Source organism: Squalius cephalus (assembly GCF_949319135.1).
Source record: "Squalius cephalus genome assembly, chromosome: 1".
In the NCBI taxonomy this organism is placed as follows: domain Eukaryota; kingdom Metazoa; phylum Chordata; class Actinopteri; order Cypriniformes; family Leuciscidae; genus Squalius; species Squalius cephalus.
This window is the reverse complement of record NC_137122.1, coordinates 63,168,435-63,181,543: the sequence shown is the minus strand read 5'-3', so window position 1 is coordinate 63,181,543 and position 13,109 is coordinate 63,168,435. Positions and strand designations below refer to the sequence as shown.

General features: G+C 39.5%; 1 protein-coding gene across 2 annotated transcripts in view; it reads left to right on the top strand.

Moving 5' to 3' along the window:
• The window catches only part of prkcab (protein kinase C, alpha, b), a 185,666-nt gene that overhangs the window by 52,082 nt on the left and 120,475 nt on the right, over positions 1–13,109 (top strand). The gene's annotated exons all lie outside the window — the stretch shown is intronic.

Below are 13,109 nucleotides of genomic sequence, written 5' to 3'. Positions count from 1 at the left end.
TGTACATGTGTGCTGTATGAGAGAAAGCAGTAACCCTAGCCTGTGTGTGTGTGTGTTGTGTACTCAATTGTGAGTAGTGCTCTTATGTGGCAGTCAAATATAGATAATAATGGCTGAACATCTCTACTTTTCTCTACTTGCTCTGTTCCTAGGCATCATAAGCATTACTACACTAAAGCTTATTAAAAAAAAGAAAGCAGCAAATAGTCAAAAATCATATAGGTCAGACAACTGTTATGAAGAAACATTCAAATAAATAAATTATTGAAAGGAAAACAGCATTTATAGTCACTGCTTATGTATATTAAAATCTATTTTTCACCAAAAAGTTGTGGTGCGAGAGGACAGGAAGTGAAGTTTTTATTTTTAAATATATATTTAAGATGTGTACAGTCACATGTATTCAGGGTGTAAGGGAAGAACACTTTTCTTTGTTTGTTACACCACATTTTTTGTCATTATATTGAAAATTGTATAGAAGATTTTCAAAAACATCATGAATTCAAAGAGAATTTTCTAAGAATTTGGCATTTGCATTTTTAAAGGAGGTAATTTTTTTATATTTCCTAAAGTGTGCTTATAATGTTAGGTGCAGTTTTTTTTTTTCTTTTTGGCCCTCTGATTTTTAGAAAGCTTGTGATTTGGTCCAATTAAGGGTTGCGTCTCCTTTAAGACTTTGTATGTACAAAAGCTCACTGCTATGATTGGGTTACATGTTTGCATATGAAATCAGCCTTACGTGTGGAATTATTCTGAAATGTTTTCATAAAGCAAAGGAAGCGCATGAGTCATTTTGTCAATTTGGTTTCAATAAATGTTGTTATTGGACTAACAAGGACTTTTTGAATTCTGAAAATATGTTCTGTTTATTCATATTTTACACTCATCAATCCCTTTCTGAACAGGTGATTGATTATTATTAAAATTGTGCTCCTCTTTAGTATATTTTTCTCTGTCTCAAAGTTGATCTTTCCTGCCTTCATACTCAGGGATCCATGGAAGCTTGTTTCCGCCATGGAATAAAAAATAAATAAGGTAATTGCGACTTTTTATCTTACAATTCCGCCTTTTTTTCCTCACAATTGCGAGTTTACATCTTGCGATTCAGACTTTTTATCTCAGACTGCGTGATATAAAGTCAGAATTGCGTGATATAAAGTCAGAATTGCGTTATAAAGTCAGAGTTGTGAGATAAAAAGTCAGAATTGCTTGATATAAAGTCAGAATTGCGAGATATAAAGTCAGAATTGCGAGTTATTAAGTCAGAATTGCGAGATATAAAGTCAGAATTGTGTGATATAAAGTCAGAATTGCGAGTTAAGTCAGAATTGCGAGATATAAAGTCAGAGTTGCGAGATATAAAGTCAGAATTGCTTGATATGAAGTCAGAATTGCGAGTTATAAAGTCAGAGTTGCGTGATATAAAGTCAGAGTTGTGAGATATAAAGTCAGAGTTGTGAGATATAAAGTCAGAATTGCTTGATATAAAGTCAGAATTGCGAGTTAAGTCAGAATTGTGAGATATAAAGTCAGAGTTGCGAGATATAAAGTCAGAATTGCTTGATATGAAGTCAGAATTGCGAGTTATAAAGTCAGAGGTGCGTGATATAAAGTCAGAGTTGTGAGATATAAAGTAAGAATTGCGAGTTATAAAGTCAGAGTTGCGTGATATAAAGTCAGAGTTGTGAGATATAAAGTCAGAATTGCTTGATATAAAGTCAGAATTGCGAGTTAAGTCAGAATTGTGAGATATAAAGTCAGAGTTGCGAGATATAAAGTCAGAATTGCTTGATATGAAGTCAGAATTGCGAGTTATAAAGTCAGAGTTGCGTGATATAAAGTCAGAGTTGTGAGATATAAAGTAAGAATTGCGAGTTATAAAGTCAGAATTGCAAGATATAAAGTCAGAATTACGTGTTATAAAGTCAGAGTTGCGAGTTATAAAGTCAGAGTTGTGAGATATAAAGTCAGAATTGTGAGATATAAAGTCAGAATTGCGAGATATAAAGTCAGAATTGTGAGATATAAAGTCAGAATTTCGAGTTATAAAGTCAGAATTGCTTGATATGAAGTCAGAATTGCGAGTTATAAAGTCAGAATTGCTTGATATAAAGTCAGAATTGCGAGTTAAGTCAGAATTGTGAGATATAAAGTCAGAGTTGCGAGATATAAAGTCAGAATTGCTTGATATGAAGTCAGAATTGCGAGTTATAAAGTCAGAGTTGCGTGATATAAAGTCAGAGTTGCGAGATATAAAGTCAGAATTGCTTGATATGAAGTCAGAATTGCGAGTTATAAAGTCAGAGTTGCGTGATATAAAGTCAGAATTGCTTGATATGAAGTCAGAATTGCGAGTTATAAAGTCAGAGTTGCGTGATATAAAGTCAGAGTTGTGAGATATAAAGTAAGAATTGCGAGTTATAAAGTCAGAATTGCAAGATATAAAGTCAGAATTACGTGTTATAAAGTCAGAATTGCGAGTTATAAAGTCAGAGTTGCGTGATATAAAGTCAGAGTTGTGAGATATAAAGTAAGAATTGCGAGTTATAAAGTCAGAATTGCAAGATATAAAGTCAGAGTTGCGAGTTATAAAGTCAGAGTTGTGAGATATAAAGTAAGAATTGCGAGATATAAAGTCAGAATTGCAAGATATAAAGTCAGAGTTGTGAGATATAAAGTCAGAATTGTGAGATATAAAGTCAGAATTGCGAGATATAAAGTCAGAATTGCGAGATATAAAGTCAGAGTTGTGTGATATAAACTCGCAATTCTGAGAAAATAAAGTCAGTCTTTTTATCCCTCAGATTTGGACTTTATAACTCGCAATTGCGAGTTTATGTCTCGCAATTTTGAGAAATAAAGTCAGAATTGTAAAATGTAAACTCTCAGTTATCTTTTAAATTGTTTTATTCCATGGCAAAAACAAGCTTCCACAGGGATCTGTTATCATTATTATATACAGCATTAGTCATTTGTGTGTATATAATTCAGTCATACAATGGGTTAGGGATACTTGTTTATTGTATGGACTGTGTAATCCCATTAAAAGTAAGTAAACTGAGTGTTTTTACCTGAGTGAGACTAACCCTGGCTCATCCGAGCATTAAAGCCCCTGACAGACTGAGTGAGTGAGTGATAGTCATTGTTGTGGTGCTCTGTAAGCTGCTTTGTGTAATGACTCTGTTTAATCTGTTGGCTTTTACCTGGCTGAGTGGAGAAAACAAAGCTTGTGTTGATTAATTAGAAGACACCTGATGAAGCACCATCTGTCCAGCTAACTAAAGCATCTCTGTCTAGCGCTGAATCTATCATCCTTGCGGAAAAGACCATGCATTTCCATCTTGGTCCTGGCTGGCTTGGTGCTTACGGTTAATGTTGTTCAGTACAAGCCCAGCACGGTTGCTCAGGTGTTCGTCTTGCAAGCTACACGAATTAAGCAGACTGTGGTGGTTCCCAGAGTGGTGTGCTCATCATCAGTGTAATGTAGTTTAATATTCCCGTTTGGTCTGACTCTGCCCTCTTTAACTTTATTATCTACTTGAACTCGAAAATTATCCTCCACCTTAATGTTTATTAAAATGTATTATCCACATAAATCCTACATCTTGCTTGGGGCATTGCTGCAAAATTAAGTCAGTGTTGATATATCACTCAGTGGGATAAACAGTGTATTCAAGCATAATCACCAGTGTTGGGGAACACATTACAAATTACATAATCATCATTTTTCTAGTAACTAGTAAAGTAACTGTTACTTTTTCAATTAAGTAACGCAAGTTACTTGGTTTTCCAATGTATGGACTGATACCTTTCCAGTCCCCATGTTGATGTGAATCGTGAGTAAGTGCAGAGGCGGTGTGTTTGTGTGTGTGAACATGATGGTTATTGAAGTTGGAGACTAAATGTGAGCAGGTATTTACTCATCTCACTCAAAAACAGATTCAGTATTCCTCATAATGATTAAAACAGTGAATATTACGCAAACCTGCAATAGTTAAATATGTAAAATAACACAAATATGTATTTAATCTCACTTTATTAACCAGTATCTTCGCTGCTGACCTGATAATCCAATTCAACAATACGAATAAGCAAAAAAAATGACTTTAGATAAATATCACATTTGTGTTTCTTTGTGTTTGTGTTTCCTTAGGCTTATTCGTTTCACTTTTGATGTGAAAGTGCCTTTACATTTGCCAAAAATAAAACTTTTGGAGGGTTTTTTTGTTATTAAAAAACATTCAACCCAGCCCGGGTGAGAAAAAGTAACGCAAAAGTAACAATGCATTACACAATTAGTCACTTTTTAGGGAGTAACGCAATATTCTAACACTACTTTTAAAAGTAACTTCCCCTACATTTTGAAATTGACGACCCACATAATATGAGTACCTCCCCTCACAAAATATATGAGTATATACAAAATATATATAATATGAGTACCTCCCCTTCTTAACCCTTTAGACCTGGCTGTGATGTGTAACTCTTCAACCGTTTGCACTATCAAAACCCTTCAAATTGCCTTTGAAGTAGACAACATGTGCTTTTCGACAATATACGGCTCATTATGGTAATTTCATGCTTTCCTTCTGCAAATGACAGCAGCTTTCTGGCAGAGCGGGAAGGAAGGATTTGAGCAGGTTAGAGTGTTTTGGATTGCATAAAATAATAAAAGAAACGAACAAATACGTGGCGAAAGAAGTGTTAGGCAGCAGAAGAGGGGAGTGGGATGATTTTTAATGAAACTTGGGAGGCGGATGGCCGTTACTCTTTCACGTATCTTAGCATATGGTGTGTGCATGTGTGCGAGCCGCCTATGAATGCATGCATTTGTATGTGTGCGTGTTTGAAAAAAAGTGTCCTGAATGAAAACTGTGCAACCCAATGTCACAAGAAAGACTTGTATATATGTATTATAGTTCATTTTTCAACTTTAAAGTGTTAGTTTCTTTCGTTCGTGATTTTTTCTAAATAAAAATTCAGTACATTTATTCTCGTTTTTTTGTTTTTGTTTGTTTTTTTGTCTATTTAAATTCTTTTTACAAACTCACCACACACAGTAATGGTCAATAACTGTAATTTGTTGAAAGCTAATCTTTTTCTGAAAAAGATGACACCTTGCACATGAAGATAGCACATTGTTTTCGAATTTTACAGTCAACAAATCTAAATATGTGAAAAACACATCTTTTAGCTTCAGGTTCTAAAGGGTTAATGTGTGCTATCTAAAGGAAAGATTTGCATCATTTGACCGCCGCATGTCTACACAGTTATTCAGGATCCTGACACAGAATACTGACTTCTACCAACTGCTTTTATCCGCTGAGTAAATGGAGAAACAGCGACATACCAACTTGTATGAACGCTTGTATGCCAAACCTCATAAATGAAGAGAAGACTCAACTGAATGCATAAGATGTACGGAAATCAGTTAATTGGATTTACACAAATACAACTGCACCTGCCCCTCTTGAGATTGATCAACAGATCAAGTCAAGTCAATTGTATAGTGCTTTTCACAATACACAGTGTTGCACAGCAGCTTTTATCCCATGAACATCCCCCTGAAACCAGTGTATTTGCAGCGTTGCGACGGCGTGAACTCTTGTGTGTAGGCGGCTTTACTCCTTTATAAGATCAGAGTCTGTTTCACATAAAGTATCTGTTGTCTTCCCAGCAGAAATTATTTCTTAGTGGAATTGACAACAGCCCATTTCACCTTTCTACATCAGTTGACCTATGTAATTACACTGTGGGCTGATGCACACCAAGCCTGTCCCTAGAAATGATGGGTATAATTGGGCAGAATTGTTGTAGTTCTGTTCATTGCAAGCTGTTGTTTATGATTCTCATCCAAGGATTGCCCTTAGGTTCAATGTCTTGCACTTATCCAGATGTACATGTTTCATCTAGTTCACCTCATCCCTTGAGCAATATTGATATCAAACCTGATATTGATTATCCATGTTGGCTCAGCCACCTTTGCTTGGTCTAATAGAGGCACTGGCGCACAGAGATCGCGTCTCACGTGTAGGCGGGATAATGTTACAGCAAAACCAGACATCTGAAACCTATGGGGCATTCCCCTGAAAGGAACAAATAGTCTGAAGGAGGCCTGTTCCAGAGGGCTATTGTTCTTGCAACTATTCAAAGTGCAAATCATTTGCCTAGCACCGTTTACATCAACAAAAGTAGGGGCTCCAGACTTCTCCAGCACATACTTTGATGGTTTGCTGAAGGGTTAAGGTTAGGGCTGTAGTCAAAACCACCTTTGTCGAGTCCAAGACAAGTCCAAGACCAGGACTAGTCAAGTCCAAGTCAAGACCAAGTCCAAAGAGGTTCAAGTCCAAGACAAGACCGAGTCCAAAAAGGTTTGAGTCCGAGTCAAGACCGAGTCCAAAAAGGTTTGAGTCCGAGACAAGACCGAGTCCAAAAAGGTTTGAGTCCGAGTCAAGACCGAGTCCAGGACAGGAAAAAAAAGTCTTATGCATGACATTATCAAGACAATCATTTTGGGCTATTATTTGTTGATCTAAAAGCAAAAACAGTGTCAAATAGCCGACTCTATTTTTAAAAATATAGCCTATAGAAATTAAATCATTATATAATAATGAAATAATGAATTTTAATTTTATATAAAATATTTGACTAATTCAAAGAACAAAAAAAATAATAATTATACAGGCCTAAAGGAGCACACACATTCGTTTAGACTGTCTGATCAGCCTCACATTCTGTTCCTGTCAATCATACACACGATGTCAACCAATTAAACTGCATGAGGGAGGGCCGAGCCAACACACACACACACACACTCTCTAGAGATGCGGATAAACCGCGGATCGGGCGGATGACGTGACGAAAAATAATATTTTAATTAAATTCGGGCGGGTGGCGGTTGAACCAATCAAATGAAAAAAGTTTCATCAGGCGGCAACATGTGTGCTTACTGGGAACATAATAAAGACACCTGGACTCGGTCGAGACCAAAAGCCATAATTGGCAAGACCATTGGCCGAGACCAAGACAAGTCCGAGTCCGAATACCAGCGAGTCCGAGACAAGTCCAAGACCGGACTCAGTACTACAGCCCTAGTTAAGGTCATTGCAAACGAGTCCGAAATTTTCACACGTTAAAAAATAAATACGACCTCACGTTGGTTCAATCACGTTTACACACTGCCTTTAGAAACTTTCGTACATCATAAAAAAGTTCGGATCAGGTTCAATTTCCTGCGTTTTGTGCATCCGTTACATTTTGAGAGGTGTTTTGACAATTCAGAGCCACCGTACATTACAAGCGAACGCCAAGATCCAGAACTGTTCAGGATCAATTAGTTCATGGAAATTGCTGGTCTTGTTTATAATATGTGGCTCCAGAACTGTTCAAGGTCAATCGGTTCACGGAAATTGATTGTCTGGCTCCAGTATCGCTAGCAAAGCATCAAACTGAGCCACTGATTCCTAAAGTAAACTCTGAATCTCTCGGGATAATCCCGCAGTGAACTCTCCTCCCTGGGTCCTGGATGGACCCAATCTTTCCTCTTTATTTTTCTCTTTTTAAAAAGAGAGAGGACAACAAAATCATCCTCACTGCTCGAAGACTCCATTTTGTATTGTTTTGTGATTTTACGGAGTAATTAATACGCAGTGTGCCTTTAGGCTTTCATTTAGTCCAAGGCTTTCACACAGGATTGTCAAGGCATATCACAGCTTAGACAAAGTGCCCTCTAACTCTGTCTGGGTTCATTTTGTGTGTCATGGCTTCACCTGGTGTCTTGTTTAAGGTTATTCCCTTTGAGCAAATCTGGCCAGGATCAAGTGTGAGAACCTGTGTCCATTGTTGCACATTCAGTGTTAGTTTCTGCGAATCTGGCCGAAATTTTGCGTGAGAACGCTTTGGTTGGTAGTGAATGAGACTCTTTGTGCTTCTGGTATAATTTATTCAGCAGGTTGGGGCAGACGACCAGAAGTGTCTGCCAGAGGAACGTTTAACAAGACTTGAAGAGCAATTACGAGAGGGTGCTATTCAATCTCATTGCTTTCCCTCAGAGATAGAGACGTTGCCAGAGAAAACAAAGCATTGATGGGTCGTCCAGTTGAAAGACTGAAGCTGCTGGTGCTGCTCCGAGAACAGATGTTACCACTAGATAACAACCAACAAATAACCATAAATACTAGTATTCTCTTATAAGCCACAGTCACACTCTCCCTCACTCTCTGTGTGTGGTTGATCAGGCATTGGCTTTGAATTTTGCTCAAATATTGTCAGCTTGACTTCTTCACATATTGTACACCCACACGCAGATATGAACTGTCCTTATGTGTTGTATAAGAGGGAGACGATTATCATACAGCTGTGTGGCATCTCCATCCCTCAGTGACACAAACGTGCTGTGAAGATGATTGATTCACACCTGCGCATTCACATCTGCTGAGCTCCACTTATATGTACCCGTGACATCTGGAGTGCAGGACTGATGGATTCCCCATGTGGTCTTGACAACAAACACACTAGTCTCCTGCTTTTATTTGCTTCATCGTCCCCAAGATGGTATTTGAATGTTACCATGCTGATGGTTTCCAGCAGGTTTTTGATTGTGTAACCTGTTGGAGACTAATATGTTTACCAAGTGGCAACCTCCCGGTCTCTCTTTTGAATCCAACACTGAAGTGATTGATTCATCAACTGGCCACTAGAGACATTCTCCAATAGAGAGTCAATCCCATAGACCCCCATGTTAAGTTCCCAACTTTACTGCAGAAAAAAATATGTTTACAGCCTGGTACAAAAAGTGGTTTTGGTCTATATAGCTAATTTTGCCCTTCATGACGACTGTGAGAGGGGTGAATTTTTTTATAACTCATCCGTTTAAATTATATTAAGCCTTAAAGTTCTGCATAATTAAGGGTGTGGCCACTTGAGTGACAGGTGGATTGCAGCTGCTTCACTACTAGCCATTTGTATGCGGTCCATTAGCGTCACGTCACTTAAGACATTTACATATGTCTCAGTGATTGTCTTCCTGAAGATCCTGAAGATGTCTCAGTGATAGTCTTCCTGAAGATGTCTCAGTGATAGTCTTCCTGAAGATGTCTCAGTGATTGTCTTCCCGAAGATGTCTCAGTGATAGTCTTCCTGAAGATGTCTCAGTGATTGTCTTCCTGAAGATGTCTCAGTGATAGTCTTCCCGAAGATGTCTCAGTGATAGTCTTCCTGAAGATGTCTCAGTGTTAGTCTTCCCGAAGATGTCTCAGTGATAGTCTTCCCTAAGATGTCTCAGTGATAGTCTTCCTGAAGATGTCTCAGTGTTAGTCTTCCCGAAGATGTCTCAGTGATAGTCTTCCTGAAGATGTCTCAGTGTTAGTCTTCCCGAAGATGTCTCAGTGATAGTCTTCCCGAAGATGTCTCAGTGATAGTCTTCCTGAAGATGTCTCAGTGTTAGTCTTCCCGAAGATGTCTCAGTGATAGTCTTCCCGAAGATGTCTCAGTGATAGTCTTCCCGAAGATGTCTCAGTGTTAGTCTTCCCGAAGATGTCTCAGTGTTAGTCTTCCCGAAGATGTCTCAGTGATTGTCTTCCCAAAGATGTCTCAGTGATTGTCTTCCCGAAGATGTCTCAGTGATTGTCTTCCCGAAGATGTCTCAGTGTTAGTCTCCCCGAAGATGTCTCAGTGATTGTCTTCCTGAAGATGTCTCAGTGATAGTCTTCCCGAAGATGTCTCAGTGATTGTCTTCCCGAAGATGTCTCAGTGATAGTCTCCCCGAAGATGTCTCAGTGATAGTCTTCCCAAAGATGTCTCAGTGATAGTCTTCCCAAAGATGTCTCAGTGATAGTCTTCCCGAAGATGTCTCAGTGATAGTCTTCCCGAAGATGTCTCAGTGATTGTCTTCCCGAAGATGTCTCAGTGATTGTCTCCCCGAAGATGTCTCAGTGATAGTCTTCCTGAAGATGTCTCAGTGTTAGTCTCCCCGAAGATGTCTCAGTGATAGTCTTCCCGAAGATGTCTCAGTGATAGTCTTCCTGAAGATGTCTCAGTGATTGTCTTCCCGAAGATGTCTCAGTGATAGTCTTCCCGAAGATGTCTCAGTGATTGTCTTCCCGAAGATGTCTCAGTGATTGTCTTCCTAAAGATGTCTCAGTGATAGTCTTCCCGAAGATGTCTCAGTGATTGTCTTCCCGAAGATGTCTCAGTGATAGTCTTCCCGAAGATGTCTCAGTGATAGTCTTCCTGAAGATGTCTCAGTGATAGTCTTCCTGAAGATGTCTCAGTGATAGTCTTCCTGAAGATGTCTCAGTGATAGTCTTCCCGAAGATGTCTCAGTGATAGTCTTCCCGAAGATGTCTCAGTGATAGTCTTCCCGAAGATGTCTCAGTGATAGTCTTCCCGAAGATGTCTCAGTGATAGTCTTCCCGAAGATGTCTCAGTGATAGTCTTCCCGAAGATGTCTCAGTGATAGTCTTCCCGAAGATGTCTCAGTGATAGTCTTCCTAAAGATGTCTCAGTGATAGTCTTCCTGAAGATGTCTCAGTGATAGTCTTCCTGAAGATGTCTCAGTGATAGTCTTCCTGTGTGTGGACAGTGTCAGTGGAGTGTCAGGAAGAGGAAGCTGTGTTTTGGAGGATGCAAGTTGATGGCAGTAATGAACTCACTGGGAAATGAGAGAAACACACAGCAGGACACGCACTGTGCTGTCTCAAATAAACACATTTTCTCCATTCAATCAATCAGTGTTGTCTCTCCAGTTCCTGTGTGTGTGAGTGTCTTTAGGTTACGCCTGCATATGAACATCTGACTGTGGGCAACAGATCGGTTTCAAGCGCCAGTGATCCGCCTACACTCTAAAAAATGCTGGGTTGTAAGTATTTAAATGAAAATTTTAACCCAACATTTGGGTTTGTCCATATTTTACCCAAAAATGGGTTAAAACAACCCAGCATTTTTTAGAGTGTACCTATTCAGCATTTTTAGGCATCATAGGCTCCTGGCATGAAGATTGTTTTAGAAGGTCGGAAGAAACATTATCCAGTCTTTTACTGGCCTAAAGCAAACACAACACCCCCCCCCCCCCCCTGCCCTCCCCCAGTTCAGGGCAAATCCCACCTTGCAGCCAATTTCATTGGTTACGGATAGGGTTACGGATAGGGTTAGGGGTTATTATTATTTGTTGTAGTATTAGGCATTCAGCACTGTGCTTGACATGAGTAAATCTTTTCAGCACAGAGGTTGGGCTGAACTGGTTTGGGAAAAACAAAATCCAAGATGGCGGACAAGTTAATACTAATGTAAATTATATTCGTATTTAATGCTGAAAGCAACAAATTAAATAGTTTATTGGAATTTATTGTGAGTTGAGTCTCTCATGCACTTCCTTCCATCGCACTCATCTTAGACGGCATCATTCACCCACTATGATTCAATTGTGTTATTAGTTCATCACAATTAGCATGTGTCATGTTTTCATATCGTCCAATCACTCATATTCATTGATACATGTCTCATCATTTGTCATCACTCACACTCAGTCTGTCATGTGTCAGGATGATGTAACGGGATGAGACGCCACGCTCGACACTATAAATCTAAATGACTGAAGCCCTGAGATATGAATTGAAGGGTGGTGTTTGTATGGAGCTGTTGGATTGGAGTCATTCCCAGCTCTCGGCTGTTTGTGGGAGGCGTTTGTGCCGATAATGTAGCTGATGCTGGTGACATTTAAACAGATCTCCCCTCTCAGCTGTGTGTAATACAAGAGACCAGCTCAAGAGAACCTTCCAGCAACCTGTGAGGACTCTTACTCCATTCGTGTTTCCACTTTACTGTTCATTTCTTGAGAGAGTTGTCGTTTAATACGTTTTAATCAGGACAAGCACTAACATTCATTGATTTATTCTGTTTCTCAGTGTTGCATTGAATTTTACAACTCTATATATATAGGAAATGTATCTTTATACATTGTTAAAGGTGAAGTATGTAAGATTGTTTGTTAAAATACATTCTCTTAACCCAGTTTATTGTTCAATGACTACTATTAGTATGCAGTTCTTGGGTTTATCTCCCCCAACAGTGTAAACATTGAACCCCAAAGCACCATCAAAACATTGAGAGCGCCCCGCTCAGGGGTGTGTTTCCCAAAAGCATTGTTAGCCAACTACGGTCGCAAGTTCTGTCGTTATCAGCAGTTCAACGAGTCTGTGTTTCCCGAAACCAACATGGTTGAACGATCAATTTGCGACAATACGGTTTCGGGACACAGTCGTGACTCGCTAGCTGATTTCTTCAACGATGCATTGTTCTGTGGAAGTGAACCAGCGAGTTACGACTTTGTATGGGAAACACCTCCCAGATCCATCAATCTCTTTCCAGCTCAACCAATAGCGTGAGTTTGGGGGCGTGGCTACTGTAGCAGGCGGAGCCAGACGGTGTTTAGCCACTGTGGGTCCATTACTGGCACATCACATGGGAAAAGACATTCAGCACTAGTTGAAGCAGTAGCACCTCAATGCAGTCCACAAGATCCAGGGGGTGGGGTTGGATCCACATCTAAGGGGTGGAGATTGGTAGGTTTAGGGATGGGTTTAGGGATCAGGGTGGAGATGGGTAGGTTTAGGGGTGGAGATGGGTAGGTTTAGGGGTGGAGATGGGTAGGTTTAGGGGTGGGTTTAGGGATCAGGGGGTGGAGATGGGTAGGTTTAGGGGTGGGTTTAAGGATCAGGTATATGTAAGGTGGGAGGAGTTGGATCTGGATCCAACTCCTCCCCCTGGATTTCGTGTTCTGCAGTGAGGACCATCTCAGTTGAAGTGCAAGACAAAACTCACTGCATTTAGACCGTCAAATATTTAAACAGGTCACAAACACATCAAATCAAAGAGCATTGAGATACAACATCATCATGCGCCCGTTCAGAAAGACAAATGGACCCGTTTATAATTTTTACTTTGACGTGTCCAGTGTGGAAACAATGATCACAGAGATCAACTAGTTTGTCTAGATTTTTTCTTAAATATGCATTTTGCTATTTTTAATCAAAGCCTCCTTAAACTTTGCTGTTGTCAACTCAACATATCCCACAATCCTTTGAGTTTCATTCTGTGACAGTTGAGCTAAA